Source organism: Triticum urartu, chromosome 4A (genome assembly GCF_056163025.1).
Source record: "Triticum urartu cultivar PI428250 chromosome 4A, HENAU_Tu73, whole genome shotgun sequence".
Taxonomy (NCBI): Eukaryota; Viridiplantae; Streptophyta; class Magnoliopsida; order Poales; family Poaceae; genus Triticum; species Triticum urartu.
In genome coordinates this window covers 353,380,148-353,399,406 of record NC_141876.1, presented here as the reverse complement: position 1 = coordinate 353,399,406, position 19,259 = coordinate 353,380,148, and positions in this window count along the sequence as shown.

Here is a 19,259-nt window from a genome sequence, read left to right as displayed (position 1 = left end):
CTTATCTTGTGATGTATCCCTGCAAATTTGGTTAGATGTCGGCACTCTACGTCCTCGGGTCCCGGCCCTCGAGCTGGTCTCAGCCGTCGCTGGTATGCCAGGTCGCGATGCCATGGACAAGGCCAGAGGGTGAGGGCTGGAGAGCCAGTAAGAGCCCTGAGTCGCGTTGCTCAAGTGCCCCCCTTTAACGTGCAAGTGGTCGGCATGGAGGAGAAGAGGTGCCATGGACCGGCGTCAAATAATCAAGCATGGTGAGTCTAACGCGTGATCGGAAATAAACGCAAATGGGATACATGCTACTGGGCCTGGCCCGAGCGGCTTGAGGATCATGCAGCCTGAGGGGCGCCCCCAACAAGGTAAGCTAACAACATGGAATAAAGGGATACACGCCGCAGGGACGGACCCACGCGGCCTGGGAATAATGCAGCCCTGGGGGCGCTCCCAGCTGGAAGTAAAACTAGAAAGATGTCACCTGATGATGTTGAGGACGAAGGGGTGTTGGTGTAACAGGCTCGGGGGGCTGCGGGATCCGATCCTCACGAGCCCCCAGGCCCAGGGGCCTCGGGAGACTCCGGAGGCACTGGCGGCTCCTCGCAGGCCATCTCCATCTCTGCCAGGGCTGTGGAACTCCTGGCCTCTCGTGCCTCCGTGATGCCCCTCATGAGGCGCTGGTACGTGTCAGCTGCGTTCGGCAAGCCGTATGGCACGCGAATGTAGCTGTGGGGTGGACCTCCGCAGCGCCCCACTCGTGAGGGCCAGAGGCGCTCCAGAGAGACGACTCGGTTGAGCCCTGGTATGCCGATGCATACATGCAGCCCACCACCCTCGCCTGGATGGGGGGCCACTGCTGGTAGGCAGCGGGCGCCTCTCATGACTCTTGACTCCTGTAGCTCCTGAATGGCCTTGCTGGTGAACTCCTGTGGGTCTAGATCTCCTTGCCTTGCTCCTTCTTGAGGGAAACGTGCTTCAAAACACGCCTCCATGTGGTGCCCAAGCGCCTCCCTCGTGACCCTAGCTAGGTCGGTGGCCCTCCAGGGGGAGCCCCCGAGCCCTGCCTGGGGAGGGCGCCGGGCATGCATTCCTAGGCGATGGAGGGAGGTTCCCCCTGGGCAGGCGCGGGCCCTGAGGGGCCTGCCTCCTGAGGGGCCGGGTCGGACGATGTCTTCTTCTTCTTGGGGGCGGTCTCGGGAAGCCTCCTGCTTTCGCGATCCGGGTCTTCCAGTGATGCGGCCTGAAAGGCTCGTTCCAGGGAACACACTGCGTCCTTCTCTTCACAGGGCACCGTGATGACTCCGCCACTTCCTGGCATCTTGAGGACGTTGTAGCCATGGTGAGTTACGGCCATGAACTTGGCCAGCGCTGGGTACCCAAGGATGGCGTTGTACGGCAGGCGAATGTGAGCGACGTCGAAGTCGATGAGCTCGGTGCGGTAGTTGTCGCATGCCCCGAAGGTGACAGGGAGGCGGACCTGCCCAATCGGCACCATGGAGCCGTCAGTGATACCGGAGAAGGGCTTGGTTGGCTGAAGCTAGCTGTAGGGCACTTGGAGGTTGTTGAACGTCTCCACGGACAGGACGTTGAGCCCTGCCCCGCCATCGATGAGGGTCTTGGTGACCACCACGTTGCTGATGATTGGGGAACAAAGCATCGGGAGGACTCCGGCTGTTGCCGCACACTTGAGCTGATCTGCTGAGCTGAACGTGATGGCGCACGCCGACCACCTGAGAGGGCGTGTGGCTTCGAGTCTGGGGAGTACTGCGTTCACTTCGCGGGCGAACTACTTGTAGATGCGCTGAGAGGCTAGGGCTTGTGCTCCGCCCAAGATGCAGGCGATCGCGCGCGGCTCCTGGAAGCCCCCAGCCTCCTCGTCCTGATGGCGGTCCTCGTTTCTCCTTGGCTGCGGCGGCTGCGGTGGGAGGCCTGCGTTGCCTAGCGGGCGATCCTCGCGAGGCCGATCCCTCCAGTCTCCCTCGCGAGGCTGATCCCTCCATCCTCTCTCGCGAGGCGGGTCTTGCCAGCGATCCTCGCGAGGTTGGTCGCTCCACCCTTGGCGCGGCCCACGGTCTTCCCAGCGTCCTGCATTTCTTCCCCCTCCTCGACCGTAGCCCCGGTCACCGCGGTCGGGGCGACTGCCGATCCTTCCTTCACGCACGGCTCGGAGTTCTTGGCATTCGCTGGTGTTGTGGGTGTGGAGGTCGTGGTACACGCAGTACCGGCTGCCCTTGGGAGGTTCGGGCTGATCTCTGCCCCGCTTGGTGTCTGGTTCCGCCGCGAGCACTGCAGCCCCCTTGCGCTTCACATCCTTGGCCTTGATCTTCTTCTCTTTTGGGTCTGCGGCAGGCAGCTCGAGGAGGGAGAGACGCCCCTCCTCAGCCCTGGCGCACTTGTTTGCCAAGTTGAACAGCTCCAAGGAAGTGCACAGGTCTTCATGCATCACCAGCTCCTCCTTCATCTTGACGTCGCGCACTCCGTCGGAGAAAGCTGAGATGATGGCCTCCTCAGTCACCTTGGGGATCTTGAGGCGTGCGTTGTTGAAGCGCTGGATGTACTTCTGCAGGGTCTCCCCGGGTTGTTGCTTGATGCGGCGCATGTCGCTCACGGCGGGTGGCCGGTCGCGAGTACCTTGGAAGTTGGCGATGAAGCGGGTGCGCATCTCTTCCCAGGAGGAGATTGTGCCTGGAGTCAGGTTCAGGAGCCAGGTGCGGGCCCCGTCCTTGAGCGCCATGGGAAACCAGTTCACCATGACCTTCTCGTCTCCGCTGGCAGCTTCGATGCCCATCTCGTAGAGCTGGAGGAACTCCGCAGGGTCGGCCGTGCCATCGTAGCGAGGAGGCAGGTTTGGTTTGAACTTGCCGGGCCATGCAATGCTGCGTTGTTTGGTGGTGTAGGTGCGGCAGCCTGCTGTGGCCACGGGAGGCCTTAGGTGACGGAGAGCCTGGTCTTGCATGTCCCCACGCGCTGGAGCAGGGGGATGGTCGTGACGTGCTGGAGCAGGGAGCGCCCGGGCAGCTTCTGGCGGGCGAGGGATTTCTTGGCAGCTCCGTTCTTGCTGCGCTGGCACCTGATGGAGCGGGTTCCGCCCAGGGGCCATGTGCCTTGGAGCCATGGTGTCTTCTTGAGGAGGAGGCAGCCGGGGCGCCGCCGGAGCCTCTTCGCCCACGCGGGGCGGGGTGCGGTGCAGCGGAACGGACGGTGCGGAAGAGCCCCCTGCAGCGCGGACGAGCTCGGCGACGCGGTCGAGCCATTCTTCGTAGACGCCGTCGACGGGATGGTAGCGCAGGAGCTCATTTGCCGCGATGAGTGCAGCCTGAGCCTCCATGGGCACGCGGAGCGCGCGGGACGAAGATCCAGCTGGGGCGAGCGAGGGAGTTGCGATGCGGCCATCTTGCCGCATGAACAGATGCTGGGACGATGCTTGCCGCTCATCCCCCGCCGGGCCGGAGGCAGCGTTGACGGCAGGTGACGGGGAATGGCATGGATGCCCGCCGACAGGGGCCGTCTGGGCGACGCGGGAAGCCAGTGTGGCCCGGCGCTCGGCGCGGGCCCGACGAGCGTCAGACATGGGCGTGACGGTCGGAGGAGAACGGGGCGGTGGAAGACGAATTCCGGCGCACCCCTACCTGGCGCGCCAAATGTCGGATTTCGGGTTCCGGCAGACCCTTGAGGTTCGAACACTAGGGTGCGCGCGGAGATTTCGCCTCCTACCTACCTGCACCCCTCCGCCATGCTAAGATATAAACTAAGGAAAGAACAACACAAGAGACACAGGGTTTATACTGGTTCGGGCCACCGTTGTGGTGTAATACCCTACTCCAGTGTGTGGTGTGTGGATTGCCTCTTGGGCTGATGATGATGAACACAAGGAAGAACAGCCTTGCGAGGGTCTGTTCTTGGCTGAGGCGATGAACTGCTGGGAGGAGTTCGGCCACCTTTCTCTCTCTCTCTCTCTCTCTTTCTCTGCTCTGACCGACCTCCTTTGCTGTGTGGGTGGCTGGTCCTATTTATAGAGGCCCTGGTCCTCTTCCCAAATATTGAGCGGGAAGGGAGCCCACAATGGCAGGCTAATTTGAAGGGGGACAACAAGTATCAGCTATCCTGACAAAAGTAGTCTTCGCCTGCGCAAAGCTCTGGTGATGATGCCGTCTTGGGCTCCACGGTGACCTCCGTCTCATAGTCCTCCTGGTCTTGGTCTCGTCGCACCGAAATGGCAACCTTTGCCTGATGCCTCGGTACTCCGTGGCTGCGCTTGCCCCCTTTGCACCAAAGAGGAAAAGAGGACGCTGCGCGGGCTGGCACCCGCCTGGCAACCTAAGTTGTCATCGCTTGCGTCATGGGAACCTCGTGAGGTACCCCGCCTTGATCTCTCCGCCTCCTCGTGAGCCACCCTGATGAGGCCGTGCCTGAGGAGGCTTCGCGTTGTCCGCCCCGTGAGGCTTGGCCCCTCGCGAGGGTCTTGGGTTTGTGTTGGTGAAGATGGGCCGTGCTGGGCCCCCTTTTGAGCCACGCCGCAGGCCGCAGGCAGGCAAGTCTGGGGACCCCCGTTCCTAGAACGCCGACAGTACCTTGGGAGGGTCTTGTAGATAGTCAGGCTTCTGAGCCTTCTTCATTTGTAGTTGTCTATACCCAGACAAGTTAAGCTTCCGCATGTGCTTGTTGCTTGTATGCTCTGTATGTTGGGTCATCAGACCAATGTTTGTAATATCTCGCTCCTCGGAGCCTAATGAATAAATACTTGAGTTGTAGAGTTATGTTGTGATGCCATGTTGTATTTACACATATCGAGCATATTGTGTGTATGATTGAAATGCTTGGTATGTGTGGAATCCGACAACCTAGTTGTTTATCCTTGGTAGCCTCTCTTATGGGGAAATGTAGTCTTGTGCTTCCATGAGCCATAGTAGTCCGCTACAGCCCGGTTCACCAGAGTCCTGCTAGCCCAGCACTACTGCTCCGGAACACTTGACTGGCCGACATGTGATTCACTTTGTTCCTGTGTCTGTTCCTTCGGGGAAATGTCACGCGGTGACATCCGGAGTCCTGCCTAGCCTGCTACAGCCCGGTTCACCGGAGTCCTGTTAGCCCAGTGCTACAGCCCGGATTCACACGCTGCTGACCGACATGTTTGATGTTGATTCATGTATGCCTGTCACCGCAAGTTAGTGCCACTTTGGGTTCATGACTAGTCATGTCGGCCCGGGTTCTCTATCATATGGATGCTAGCGACACTATCATATACGTGAGCCAAAAGGCGCAAACGGTCCTGGGCCATGGTAAGGCGACACCCGTGGGAATACCGTGCATGAGGCCGCAAAGTGATATGTGGTGTTACCGGCTAGATCGATGTGACTTGGAATCGGGGTCCTGACAAGCATAACTTCACGGTGATGGGGCATGCCCATTTCTATCAAAGTCTCTTTCAGCTCGACGTGGGCAGTGACGGCAGGGCTGACAGGACCGGCAGGGCCGCGAAGGCTGGCAAGGCCGTTAAGAGGCCCCTGTTTGGGTTGCCGGCGGGACTGGTCCCGCTGAGCAACAACTCTCGCTAGTCCGCCATCATTGCCGTGATGCCGAACTTCAACGCACATGGCCTTGACCCGACATGGGCCGAGCCACCACTTGAGAGGGTGTAGGAGTTCTTCGACACCTTGTCGGAGCCTTATGTTCGCGACGAGCCGCTGCTCATCCCGGACTCCACCAAGGCGGAGCTGGACTACATCGCAGCCAGCGCGGCAGAGGCAGTGCTCGCCAGGGAGGCCAGCAGCGGTGGTGGCGTGGAGGATGGGGCCGACGCGGCCACGGAGGAGAGGGAGCTCGCCCAGTGGGCGGAGTTTGCCGAGGAGGCTAGCGGCGCCGGAGATGAGGCTCCCCTCGTTGAAGACGTAGGCGAGATGAGTCGTCCGAAGAGGAGGTTGAGGTGAATGAGCCCCGGCCGTGGGGAGGCAGCGCATCCTACGGCGGGCTACCTCTGGCGAGCCGGTCCGGCCCAGCAGGACCACGCATCGGCAACCGGCACAGGGGAAGCTCGTGCACGAGACGAAGGCGATGAAGGCCGCGGCAGGGAAGAAGGCGGTGAAGGCCGCGGTGGCGAAGAGGACATAAACTGCTTCTTCCTCATCCAAGCGGCACCAGACCCCGTCCCCTTCTCCTCCTCCTTCGGACAGCCCCTTGGAGGCCGAGTTCGTCTTCGGGTCTTTTAGCCTGGCAAGGAAGAGGAAGCTAGCGGAGGAGGAGGTGGAGAACGAGTAAGTATTTTGCCCCCATCATCTCCTGACCTTACGCCTGTGTTATCTTCCTTTGATTTGGTGTCATCTTCACAGGGACACGGAGACGCTGGCGCAGAGGGTGGCAAAGAGGGGCAAGGCCTCGGCGGGCGACAAGCCCCCGACGGGTACTCCGCATAGGCCGCTGTTGGTGGAGAGCAGCCCAGACAAAATCCCCCGACGCAGTCCCCGCTTCAGCCCCCAGCGTGAGTCCGCCACAAACTCCTTCACTAATGAGCCTTGGAGCCGCTACCAACTATCGACTTGGTCGTGTCCATGTGTACGTGAACCTATAGGGTCGCACACTTATGGGGCTACATCCCATTCGGATTGGATCCGAGTGGAAAATGGATGTGGAATCATAGTGGGCTCAAGTGTTCAGCCCACCTCGGAGGTCTATATAAAGGGGAGTGGGTGCACCACTTAGGATTAATCTTTTCGAACCCTGGTTAGCCACCGCCACTCCCCACCCCCATGCCGCACGACCGGACCTAGCATTCCGCCACTCGATGCTACTCCCCGCATGTGTGGATACCTTGGAGGCATCACATCTGCGGTGCTTGGACGAACCGTTCGAGGGAACCGTAAGGTGTCATTCACGGGAGACCACCGTTCATGGGTCTTCACTATTCGCGAGAGATCGGCGACGCGAGGAGGAGACGGCCCGAGAGATCGGCTAAATGCATCACCAACTCTACTTCCGCTGCGGTGACTGCGCGTCTAGTGGTAAACCTGATATCGTAATCTATTTCCAGGAGCATGATCTTCGGTACGCGGTAGAAAATTTTATTTGGCGCTAGGGTAGCGTACTGCGTGTTTCAACACGGACTACATAATAAAGGTTGCTATCATAAGGGGCAGTATAATTTGATGTTCTTTTACATTAAGAGATTGCGCATACAAACTAAAATGCACCTGACAACCTCTGCTTCCCTCTACGAAGGGCCTATCTTTTACTTTATGTATTTGCTTTTCATGCAAGAGTCAAAGTATTCTTCTCTATTCTTTTTTATTTTTCTCTTGTTGCAAGCGTCATGTGGTGGGGAAAGATCTAGGCACATATATCCAATGGGATATGAGTGGGCATGTGTTATTATTGTTGACATCACCCTTGAGGTGAATAAGTTAGGAGGCGAAGCTATAAGCCCCTATCTTTCTATGTGTCTAGTTGATACTTTTTGCAAATGTGTATGTGGCGAGTGTTAGCAATCATAGAATATTCTATGATGGTTGAGTGTGTGGACTTCCCAAAAGGCTCCGAAACAAGACCCTTCATGAAAATATGATGAATTGTAGTTGCAAAGTTGACTGAGAACATAGTTTGCTGGTTTTCAATAGAGTTTATTCTTTTACTTTGATGTTGCGATGAATTGTTACTTGTTCATGAGAAGTTATATGATAAAGTTATGTGATAAAGTTTTATAATAAAGTTTGTTTCTGTTATAATAATGAGCATGATGCTACTATGTCCGTATTTTGTTTTTATTGATACCTCTCTCTCTAAGCATGTCGGCATGTTTTTCGATATCGGCTTTTTGCTTGCGGACAAGCGAGGTCTAAGATTGGGGGAGTTAATACGTCCATTTTGCATCATGTTGTCCTACTGTTATTTATAATGTTTTATGCATAATAATGCTTTATGGAGCTTCTAAAGCGTTTTCTCTCATAATATGGAAGGTTTACACAAAGAGGGAGAATATCGGCAGCTGGAATTCTGGACCTGAAAAGGCTACGTTAGGGCACCTATTCTGCACATCTCCAAACGAGCTAAAAATTTACGAAGAATTATTTTGGAATATATAAAAAAATACTGGAGCAAATAACTACCGGAGGGGGCACCTGGTGACCACAAGACACTAGGGCGCGCCAGGTCCCCCAGGCGCGCCCTGGTGGGTTGTGGCCAGCCCGGCCCACCTCCGGTGCCCATATTCAGGTATATAGGTCATTTTTACCAAGAAAAAATAAGGGGAGGACTTTTTGGGATGGAGCTCCGTCATCTCGAGGCGGAACTTGGGAAGGAGCACTTTTGCCCTCCGGCAGAGCGATTCCGCCAGGGGAACTTCCAGCCCGGAGGGGGAAATCGAAGCCATCATCATCACCAACAACCCTCTCATCTTTGGAAGGCCAATTTTTTTCAACATCTTCAACAACACCATCTCCTCTCAAACCCTAGTTCATCTCTTGTGTTCAATCTTTGTACCGGAACCTCAGGTACCTGTGGGTGACTAGTAGAATTGATTACATCCTGTTGTTGTCCACTATATGGTTTATTTGGTGGAAGATTATATGTTTAGATCCATTATGCTATTTAATACCCATCCGATCTTGAGCATGATTATCATTTGTGAGTAGTTACTTTTGTTCTTGAGGTCACGGGAGAAGCCATGTTGCAAGTAATGATGTGAACTTGATATGTGTTTGACATTTTGATGATATGTATGTTGTGATTCCCTTAGTGGTGTCCTGTGAACGCCTACTACATGGCACTTCACCATCTTTGGGCCTAAGGTAATGCATTTTGGAGTAGTTATTAGATGATGGGTTGCTAGAGTGACAAAAGCTTAAACCCTAGTTTATTCGCTACTTCTTAAGGGACTGATTTGGGTCCAGATGTTTAATGCTATGGTTAGATTTTATCTTAATATGTTTCTCTTAGTTGCGGATGCTTGCGAGGGGGTTAATCATAAGTGGGAGGTTTGTTCAAGTAAGAACATAAACCAAGCACCGATCCACCCACATATCAAATTATCAAATTAGCGAACATGAAATTCCCGTGTACCCCTCAAGAACGCTTTGCATATTACAAGAGATCGTTTTGGCCTGTCCTTTGCCACAAAAGGATTGGGCTACCTCGCTGCACTTTATTTACCTTTACCATTACTTGTCCGTTACAAATTATCTTGCTATCAAACTACCTGTTACCGACTATTTCAGTGCTTGCGAAAAATACCTTGCTGAAAACCACTTGTCATTTCCTTCTGCTCCTCGTTGGGTTCGACACTCTTACCTATTGAAAGCACTACGTTTGATCCCCTATAAATAGATCAAATTTTCTTGCCATGGGAAGAGGTGCTTTGTTATGGGTACAATCTTATGATGCTCAATCCCAGTGATAGAAGGGAACATGAAAACTATGTATCGTTGCTATTAAGGATAATAAGATGGGGTCTATTCCTACATGAATAGATCTTGTCTACATCATGTCACCAATCTTATTACATTACTCTATTTTTCCATGAACTTTGTACACTAGATGCATGCTGGATAGCGGTCGATGTGTGGGGTAATAGTAGTAGATGCAGGCAGGAGTCGGTATATTTTTATTTGCTTTTGCTTTTAGATCTATTATTCTAAAAACCCAAAAATACCTTGTTGCAAATTTTTATTATTTATTTTATTTCGTGATACCACAAGATCTATTTATCCAATCTATTACAAACCAATCTATCTTTTACCCAGGAGGGATTGACAACCCCTCTTACACGTCGGGTTGCTAGTATTTGTTCTTTGTGTGCAGGTACCATTTACATAGTGTTGCATGATTCTCCTACTGGTTCGATAACCTTGGTCTCATCACTGAGGGAAATACCTATCGTAGCTGCGCTGCCTCATCCTTTCCTCTTTGGGAAAAATACTGACGCAGACACAAGCCAACAGTTATGTTCTCTCAATCCATGAAATCCTAGTAAGTTTTGTTAGATCCGTGTAGTGTATTGATTGTTTGAATGGTACAAATGATAAGTGATTAGTTTTTTCACCTGTACAAATGTTTTTTGCTAATAATTCGACTAGGGTTAGTATTCATGCTAATAATTCCAAGCCAGGTCTTGAAAATTGATTTTGAATGTCCAACATATATGTTTGTGCCATTTTTTTCAAGATTGGTCTCTACATAGATGATTGTGCTTAAAAATCAAACCATAATCTTTGGATATGTCTTAAAAAATAGCCATACAATCCATAAATTCCCAATCCTACTTTACGGCATGTAAAAATTGATTTGATGCCAAATTTTGGCAACTGCCAAATGTTCGTTAGAGATTAGTTTGTATTCCAAATTTCATGCCATATTTTTTTACTATATGTATAGGTTCTATCTGACGATGTCGACAGTGAGGATGAAGATGGCCAGAGGAGGTACACGAGGTAAAAGCTCAGTGTGCTTTATGCAGGAATTCATAACAGGCGTGTTAGGACCTGGGATGGGGGCTTTCGATGCCCATTTTGCAACAAAAAGCTTCATGACGCGTATTAAATTGTTCTGGGGCATGCAAGAGGACGAGTTGTTGGCTCCTTTAGGTAGAAGTATTCTCACAGGGTGCGCATGCCGCGTACGCTGAGTACATGGAGAAGCTACACGATCATGCCGGCAGATGAGATGTGGGATTGAACTATGTATGGCTATGTAGTGTCCTAATTATGAATGTGCTTGATTATGCTTAATGAAGGTTGAACTATGTATGGTTGTACTATGCTTGTGTACGCTTATTATCTATGCCTGAGTATGCTTAATTATATATATGTTTACTTGTGTCTAAATGTAGGATATGGATCAATCAGTTTGGTTGATAGGATATTATGCATATTGATAACCCACAAGGATTGCAACACTTTTCGAGGGTACAGTATTCAACCCAAATTTATTGATTTGACACAAGGGGAGCCAAAGAATATTTGCAAGTATTAGCAGCTAAGTTGTCAATTCAACCACAACTAGAGATTAATTATCTGCGGCAAAGTGATCAGTAGCAAAGTAGTATGATAGTTTTGATAGTAGTCAACATCAATAGTAACGATAAAAGTGATAGCAATGATTTTGTAGCAAGTGTGATAGTAACAATAGCAGTAGTAACTTAGCAAGAACAAATATAAGAGAAATTCGTAGGCATTGGATCGGTGAATTCGTTGGATGATATTCATCATATAACCGTCATAACCTAGGGTGATACGGCACTAGCGCAAGTTAATAAATATAATGTAGGCATGTATTCCGTAAATAGTCATACGTGCTTATGGAAAGAACTTGCATGACATCTTTTGTCCTACCCTCCCGTGGCAGTGGGGTCCTATTGGAAACTAAGGGATATTAAGGCCTCCCTTTAATAGAGAACCAAAACAAAGCATTAACACATATTGAATACATGAACTCCTCAAACTACGGTCATCACCGGGAAGTGTCCCGACTTCTGTCACTCTGTATTTGCTGGATCATAACAGGTAGTAGGTGACTATAACTTGCAAGATCAGATCTGGAACATAGATATAATGGTGATAACATAAACGGTTCAGATATGAAATCATGGCACCCAGGCCCAAAGTGACAAGCATTAAGCATGGCAAAGTCATAGCAACATCAATCCCAGAACATAATGGATACTAAAGATCAAGCCCTAATAAAACTAACTCGATTACACGATGAATCTCATCCAACTCCTTGCCGACCAGCGAGCCTACGAAGGAATTACTCACTGCTGGCGGGGAGCATCAGGGAATTGGCGACGAGGAAGTATTGTTGATGACGAAGATCGAAGATCCCCCTCTCCGGAGCCCCAAACGGACTCCAGATCTGGCCTCCTGATGAAGAACAGGAGGAGGCGGCAGCTCCGTATCGTGAAACGCAATGAAACGTCCTCTCTGATTTTTCTCTCCAAATATAGGTATTTATGGAGTCGGGATCAGGATCTGTGGGGCCACCAGGTGGGCGCGCCCTGGTGGGTTGTGATCACCCGGGGACCCCTCTGGGCAATAATAAGATATGTCAAATAACAACACTTTGTCAACATAACCATGATATAATATGACAACAGTGGTATCTCGCTAGCCCTTTCTAAGAGCGCAAAATATAAATGCAGAGCACACCCAAAGTTCAAGCACCGACTAAACATTGTAATTCATTGTAGGAAAGACCGAGTCATGATGCACCCAAAGTTCTGGCAATTATTTGAGAAGGCGATGACACAACCTAAAAGTAAATAGATAGTCCCTTCGCAGAGGGAAGCCATGATTTGCATAGGTGCCAGAGCTCAAGTTTTTAAAACAGAGATAAATGAAATTTTGAGAAATGCACCCTTCTTGTTACTTCGCGACCATTATTGATTGGTATCTTCCATGCTAAACACATTAGTGGCGGTTCCCAAGCGATAAAAGTACAGGTTTACTCCCCCTCCACCAACAATCACACTGCACGGCTTTTTTGAAACAACGGGTACCATCCTTACCAACAACTGTCCTAGGGGAGTTTTGTTTAATTATTTGCAATTTGAGTTCGGGACTGGGAATCCCTATTACTGCCTCTCTCGTGCAAGGACGAGTGAATCAACACTCATCATTAGAATAACCCGCTTAGCATGGAAGATACTGACTACCTCCTGTCGCTCCATGAACAATCCAGACACACAAAATATTTATTTGAAGTTTTTAGAGGTGGAACGTGCAAATTTACTTAGGACGGCAGGGTAATACCGCATATAGGTAGGTATGGTGGACTCATCTGGAATGACTTGGGTTTCAGGATTTTTGATGCACAAGCAGAATTCCCGCTTAGTACAGGCGAAGGCTAGCAGATAGGTTGAGAAGCGGCCAACTAGAGAGCGAAAACAGTCATGAACATGCATTTGCATAAGTAGCATTGGATAATAGCATGAGTAGGATATGAACACCATGAACATAAATATCATAGAGACTATTGATGACTCACAAGTATAGGGGATCAATTGTAGCTCTTTTTGATAAGTAAGAGTGTCGAACCCAATGAGGTGCAGAAGGAAATGACAAGTTGTTTTCACGAAGAAAATGTCTGCAAGTGCTGAAATTGAAAGTAGCAGAGTAGTTTGATAGCAAGATAATTTGTAACGAGCAAGTAACGATGATAGTAGCAAAAGTGCAGCAAGGTAGCCCAATCCTTTTGAGGCAAAGGACAAGACGTACAGTTTCTTATGATAAGCAAAGCGTTTTTGAGGGTACACGGGATTTTCATCTAGTTACTTTCACCAAGTTGGTTCGATTTGTGTTCGCTACTTTGATAATTTGATATGTGGGTGGACCGGTGCTTAGGTGATGTTCTTACTTGTAGCGACCCGACCTCAGATGGACAAGCCTTTGTGTATCCGTGCCATCCCTGGATCACTATGCTGGCACACACAGTACATCAATGTATATATCAAATCAGATGTTTAAATAACGTAAAACTAATATATACCTTATAAGTTTCAGCGGAAACAATCAATCGGGTGTGGAGTCCCATCAACGCCACTGGCAGGTTGAGTGTAGACCGTAAACCAACAAAGAAACTCACTCATCACTGTAATAATCCTGCAACATGATACATTGCAGCCGTGTAGGTCAGTACATTGAATGTACCGGCAAGATCACTGTAAGAACAATAGATGATAAAACTATACTATATGCAATAGGCTTTGTGGCTCTATGTCTGCGTTTTGTTTGCGTAAAAGCTGGATTTTATTTTCCCTACAACAAAGGAATATCAGGAGTCTGTACTACAGATTTTTCTATCATAACATAGTTCCGCCAACCGATGTCTCATGCCCATATCATCATAAGTTGCCCACAATTAAGTTATCAGTCTGGTGTTGAGAGTTCCGAGATAGTTCCAAGTCCAGATGCTCAAATTGTCTGTAACCAGGGACGCGGCTAATCGATTAAGTTTTAACCCTCTGTAGAGGTTTGTACACTACCCGCAATATCCGATCGCTCTTCTGACGTTCTCGCACTTCAGGGTGTTTCAGAACAAGATGACCGAAACATGGTCTTCTCAAGAGATCCTCTAACCACTGTCTGGTGCTAATCCAATCCTACAGTAGTTCTACATCTGCTAGCACCGTCCTAGCTAGAGTCGCAACTAAGGTCAACCAAGCCAGAGCCCATAATGACTTGCGGTTGCACAGGTAAGCTTCCGGGCATGAAGTATTCTTCTGTCTCTTTGAGTCTAGGTGAAGCTTTCCGCAAGATATCATGGCGCTTCTCCATGCATCCCGGCCATCTACTGGTTGCTCCAAGGTGCCCATCTAATCCTTCCTTTACCAAGTAGTGTGTATTGAATTCTTGCCTGGAGTCTCCAAATCTTGAGGTCTTCAATTCCTGAAGGTGCAGTCCTGCCGATGCCATCATGGAGTTGTCGTCATTGCCGTAGAGTCCTTCATTCTCACACCACTCACGAGCACTCATACCAATCCCCGTCTACGATAGCATAGCATAATGTAAACAATGTTACCGGGTCTTGGTAACATGGTGATGGGTTCCTACCTCATGCATTCTACTCAACAACAAGAAGTCAATATAACTACTATAGGGATTATGATAAAAACGTGGCACTACATGCAAGTAAAAACATAGGTATGCATAACATGGTCAAAGTGAACTTGCCTGGTATTACTTGATGAAAATAACAACCCTTTCGTGAACTTCATAAAACTATTCGCCACTCCGAGAAAGTCTATATAATTAACATATATAATAACACATGAGCAATCACTCAAAAAACAACTAAGACTCATGAACTCAAAAGAACCAAATAAAGCTTTCTGGACAAAGACATTTTAGTTGTAAGAAAATCATGTGATCATGGTTCTAGAGGATAGTACGGATCTAGGGCTTCAATTTCCAAAAAGAATCAAATCAAACGGAGTCATAGATTGAAAGTTATGGCCTAACAAAGTTGAAGTTTGAATCTGGTCAAATCTGAATTTGAAAGTGATAAAAATATAATTTGATAGGGTCACTAGATAGATGGAATCAAGATGAACAATTTAGCATTGGTATCATAAAAAACTGAGGTTTGGTTCAAAAGTTACGACCGAACGAAGGATTGAACTAGATTTGAAGTTGAATAAATTTTATTTGCTCAATCTCCAAAATCCAGGGGCTAATCTGTGGAACCTTTACTTGCCTATGGGTCCCTGGCCACGCGGCGTGCTGCTACTGGCCGAACTTGTTCACTGCAGGGCTAAAGGAAAAAAACAGAACCGATCTTATCTATACCGTACAATCAAGATCGAACAGCGGGGAAATCGGCGGCTTACAGTGGGCGGTCAACAGCATCGGAGTCGGGGAAGATGGAAACGCGGGTGTCGGGAGGTGGTTGTCGAGCTTGCTCCAGTGGTCTCCAAGCTCCGGGGAGTAGCTAACGAGATGCAGCGCCCCCTGGCCAGGTCGGTGGTGTTGTCTACGGCGTCGGGAGCCTCCTCTGGCGATGAGGGCGAGTGACCGAAGTGCGGGCAACGGCGAGATGTGGGAAGCGTCAGGGTCGTCGTTCCCGTGCGGAACTACGCGAGGAAAAGGGTTAGGGACCTGCGCGTTTGAGAGAGTGGAATCAAAAGAGAAGCAGAGGCGACGAAATCGACCGGCGAAGGTGCCCTTGCAACGGCGAACTTTGGCGAGATCGGGACGGAGCTCTACGGCACAGGAGTTCGAGGTTTTTTGGAAAATCGGATGAGGAGGAGGAGCGCAGTATTTATAGGAAGTCGGTCTTGCGCGAGGGGCCACGAATGGATCAAAACGAGAGGATTTGCATCGGGATATTGTTCCCCAGATGAACACGAAAGAAAATGACACAGGTTGGGGATGACATGCGGGGCCCGTGAGTCAGCGGCAGGGAACGAGGGAGGGGAGCGGTAGAGGAAAAAAACATGGCGTACCACTTTGGTCACGAGATGGGCCATAGGCCGGAAGTGAGTGGTGGGCTCGTGCTTCACGCTCCACCTAATCGCCATTTAAAGAAACTGTTTTTTTAAACACAAAGAAGAAAAAGTGAGGAAGAGAAATAAAAGCAAAACTATTAGTAGACATATAATATATCACCATTTTTAGAAAAATATTTTCTACAACATGAACTATTTCTCAAGTTCAAATAAAATCTACCAAAATTCTCAAAAGTCAAACAGTGCTGCTGTTGCAATAAAAACAAATAAAAATCATTTTCAAAATACCAAACTTATTTCAAATTTATCTTCTCGTAATTTTACATTGAAGGGAATCATTTTACCCTTATATCCATTTATTCACTTTTAGGATAAAAATAATTTAAATAAAAGCCAAACAACTCCAAATGAAAGGGGTTTTCAAAATACCTTCAAAGGGACTTTCAATTTTTTTTCTTTTCAGCTTCCAAATCATATTTCATATAATTTGAAGAAGTCATTTTATCTTCTCTCATGAAAATCATTGAGTTGCATAAAGTTTTTGAATTTGAAATATTTCCAAATGGAACTCAAATCTTTTCAAAACCCTTTTCATTTATTTAAATGGAAGAAGTCACATCATCTTCACTCTAGGGTTTTGTGATGAAATGAATTTGAATTCATGGAGATCATAAATGCAAGGTGAAAGTTTGGTAAAGTCATTTCATTTCTTCTCATTCAACTTTCAAAAAGTTTCAAATTTTACTCAATTTCATACAAGCAACCACACCACAATCAAACAAACAATCAAGACTATTTTTTAATATAACATTCCAAAATTTAGAATTTTGGGATGTTACAAACCTACTACACTTAAAACGAATCTCGTCTCGCTTCTCTTGCAGGAAAAAGGTTAGGGTTGAATCTCACGCATAGCCCATGATTAGCAACGGTTGCTTGTACATGGATCAATCGTCCTACCATTCTAATGTTTAAACAAGGTTTGATATCTTCGTCTCTCTAATATGGGTAAGTTACTCAGATTTACCATCCCAACTAGCAAGAGCGAATGACAAGAGTAAGTCGGTATGGTGATCAATCCATTCCGCACCCAAATCATTACCCTGTATAAGGTTTAACGAATCTCGCAATCCTATCACCCGAGCATTCTCACAAGCATTGCAGAAAATATCTTCTCGACGAGCTGAGTTTGGATGAATCCATTGGTTCTGCAAGTCGAACAAAACATCTAATGTTATGTTTACAACACTCGGGTTTTTTTCGTATTATTCTAAGAAACGTGTGCAGATGAAAACACATGTTCTTGCAAATTTCTTCCATCATCAAGGTTATGTCTATTCATTTTCAATTTCCGGGCCTGTGGGTTATGACCCCCAACATTATGCCTCCTTTAAATCGAATAGTACTTCATTACTTCATGTCCATCATATCAAAAACAAAACTCCAACTCATTTTGTCAAAACTCCACTCGGCGGAATAAATTTTCCTTTCCATTGGTCAAGTGTCCTCACAGGGTACTACCAACCTTGAAATGCACAATTTCTTCCATGGACCATATTTCTCATATCCTCGAAAATGTTCCAAATCTCCATTCATAGAGTAACATCTCATACAATTCAATATATGAAAACATGTCACATTAACTTTATTGATTCATGAATTTCAATACAGCACTGAGACTTTCATTTCATAATTCAATTGATTGAACTCATGAAAAATAAAATTGCTTTATACTACTCTTATTTTCCATATCAAAATATCAACTACCGAGGTCCAGCTTTGTTCTGATCTAAACATTCCCTAGCAAAATGTCCTTCTTCCTTGCAGCAAAAACAAATGACATCTGACATGTCTCGGGGCTTCTTTGTAATTATGTAGGCTCCTTGGATTTTTAGCTTCTTTTTTGGACATTTATCTGCGTAATGTCCTAAATCCTTGCACATGAAACATGTGATATTACTCAGGTCCTTTTTCGTAGAAATTGGGTTGTTCTGGTTTTGCCTTCGTTTTCTCTTCATGGATTTCTCCGTAATGATTGGAGCTTCTATTTCCCGAGGGTCAAACTTCACTTCTGCTATCGGGAAGTCTCCGATATACTCTTCTCTTTCCTTTGTGCAATACTGGGAATAATGTCCTTTGTCTCTACATGAATATCGGGCTTGGGTGAAAAATCTGTTTAGGCCTTCACCATAAGGGTCTTCAATAACTTCCTTCATCACGGATTCTTCTAAACATTCCCTGAGGGCTTCTTTTTGCTGCTTGGTAATTTCTTGTACCTTGGGGTAAATCTGACATTGAGCAGGGTAGTGCATAGTTCCTTCGCACAGGAAACAAGTCACCTACTTAGTTGGGCATTCTTCCTCTGGGTGATTTTCCTCATAATTAGGGCATCCATCCTTGTGATCTTTATTGGTGTGTCCTATGTCTCCGCAAATCTTGCAGGCACAAGGATTCTTCATCAAATTATCATAGTGCTTCCGGGTCAGACGTGATCTCATCAGAGTCTTCCTGAATTCCTCCCAAGTTCTTGCTCCGTTACATCCTTGTATGACTTGATGCATTTTCCCCAGGTTGCAACACTTTCTGTGAAGTACTGAAGTGTGTATTGAACCTCATACTACTTTGCAATCAAATTTTTCCCGAAGTGATCCTCCTTGTTTTGAATCCATAGCTCTGCCTCCAACTGAGTCATCGTTCTAGAGAATACCAGTCCATCTTCCTTCATCATCTATGGGGTCCAAAGGTTTTGGGATGAGATACGAGAGATAGGGAGAGATACACACAATACAAACAATATAGTTTTGAAAACTGGTTTTATTTGGGGCTGTCGGAAAAACATCAAACAACTGACAGCTCACAAACCGTCGCATATAACGTAAGTATATAACATGGGTTTGGTCTTCTAAAGGTCAAATAAAGCTTTAGATCCTTCAAATTCTTCAAGTCTTTGGAGTCTTCAATGGTTGTAGCTTCAACTCTTCTAATGCATGGTTGTAGCTTCAACTCTTCTAACATGGGTTTTCGGTTGTCTGATATCTTGTCCTTCTTGGAGCAACTTTCAAAAGGGAAAGGGGCATATTCTAACTATTTGAGGTAAGAGGGACTATGTCATAATATCAGAAAAGAAGAGAATTAAAGGGTATTTTTGAAAATAAAGTCTTAGAGATGTCCTCTACTAGGGCCTTCCAATTTCTAGGTTCACGTCCTATAGTCAACATGTGCTCTGATACCATATCTGTAGTGACCCGGCCTCAGATGGTCAAGCCTCTGTATATCCGTGCCATCCCTGGATCAGTATGCTGGCACACACAATACATCAATGTATATATCAAAGTGCAATCGC